Raw genomic sequence first — 1,748 nt, forward strand, 5'->3', positions numbered from 1 at the left:
GTCTCTATTTAACATTGTCCTACAAGTTGATACAAGAGCAATTAGACAAGAAAAACAAATAAAAGAACTTCAGATTGGAAAATAAGAAATAAAATTATCTTATTCGCAGATGCCATAATTTTGTACATAGAAAATTCTAAGGAATACACAGTAAAATTTTCAGAGTTATTAAATGGGTCAAAGAAGATTTCAGAATTAAAATTTTTTTTTAAACCAAATGTTACAATTTATTCCATCTTCATGATTTCAGGCATTACAGGGCAGCGTGAGTAAACAAGGCAAGTAAAGTGATCTCCTCACACCCCCCTCCCCCATTTAGTCATATGCAGCATTTTGGCATTTTTATGATATACGGGTTGATTTAATTCATTGACTTAAGCTGAAAGCTGGCAGCAGCAAATCTTGGTAATTTAGCATCTTCCTCCATAGCTACTCCCAAGGATTTTAATTCCTGAACTACACCAAGTGCTCTGAAATGGTGTTCACAGCAGCATTCATGAAGCTTTCACATCTTAGTATGAAATCTGACACCTCTTGCTTGTTAAGGTAGGAAACTGTTGAAAGCTGTCTTCCTCTTGGCTAACCCAGTCCACCAACAATCTTTAACAGTTAAATTACTATATAAAAATAAAACTGTGCTTCCAAGCATTGACTGAAACTGTTGTTCTGGGAACCCTCCAAGGGAGTATTTGCTCCTTTAGAGAAGATAGATCTTAACCAGTTGCTTCCATGAACAAATAAACCCAGTAATGTCCTTCAAAGAATGACTGGAGGTCAGGCAACCTTAGTCATCCTGACAAGCTTACTAGAGTTTTTATACAAGATATATTTAAAACTGATCCCAGACCAAGTACTGCAATGATAATCCCAAATAATCCCATTATTTAGAATACTGAGTTCCTGCTGTGATGTCAAAACCAGAAATCTCAAAGCAAAGAGTGATGGTTCATCATTTTTTACAAATGAGAGAAAGATATCAAGGAGGAAAGAAAATTCCTCCCTCCTAAATTCATCAAATCAATGCTCTCTTCAGTTTTAATTTACACAATCCAGAGTCCTCAATTTCCTGATTTGAGGAGTCCACTTTCAAGGTGACTGGCAAGGTCAAGAAGAGCTTTCAGGCTTTTCTTTGCCATGGCCCATGAACTCCAGTCCTTCAATAGGAATCTCCTCCTTTATCGCTTTCTGAACACACTGCTGGTAGCGCTTGAAGAGGTCGGTGCATGGGTCCCCGGAGCCATCCCCCTTGAGGAACTTCTCGGCAAACCAGCGGTTGAAGCACTGGTCCTACTCGCGCTTCATGTTGGTGCAAGCCTCCCCTACGCTGTTCACGGTGTCGGCGTCCGCGGCGGTGGCCCAGAATTAAAATTTTAAAGTTCTTTCTTTAATTTTATTTTTTCTTGCAGTAAATGTGATTTACAATATTATATAAATTTCATAGGTACAACATAGTTTGATTTTTAAAAAATAATTTTCTTTTTATTTTATGTGTTCATTTTTATTTTTGGCTACACTAGTCTTCGTTGCTATGTGCAGGCTTTGTCTAGTTGTGGTGAGTGGTGACTATTCTTCATTGTAGTGTTTGGGATTCTTATCGCAGTGACTTTTCTCGAGGAGGAGCACAGGATAGGTTGCTCCGAGGCATGAGGAATCTTCAGGGATCAGTGTTCCGTTTGTTGGCAGGCAAATTCTTAACCACTGGAACACCAAGGAAGTCTCAGTGATTCACATTTTAAAAATGTTATAAC

The 1,748-nt window shown here is 38.3% G+C and overlaps 1 pseudogene; it reads right to left on the reverse strand.

Annotated features, from left to right (window-relative positions):
• Window positions 1-752: 752 nt before the first annotated feature.
• Window positions 753-1,362, reverse strand: LOC136157246 (TP53-regulated inhibitor of apoptosis 1 pseudogene; annotated as a pseudogene).
• Between the last annotated feature and the right edge of the window lie 386 nt (window positions 1,363-1,748).

Source organism: Muntiacus reevesi, chromosome 2 (assembly GCF_963930625.1).
Source record: "Muntiacus reevesi chromosome 2, mMunRee1.1, whole genome shotgun sequence".
Taxonomy (NCBI): Eukaryota; Metazoa; Chordata; class Mammalia; order Artiodactyla; family Cervidae; genus Muntiacus; species Muntiacus reevesi.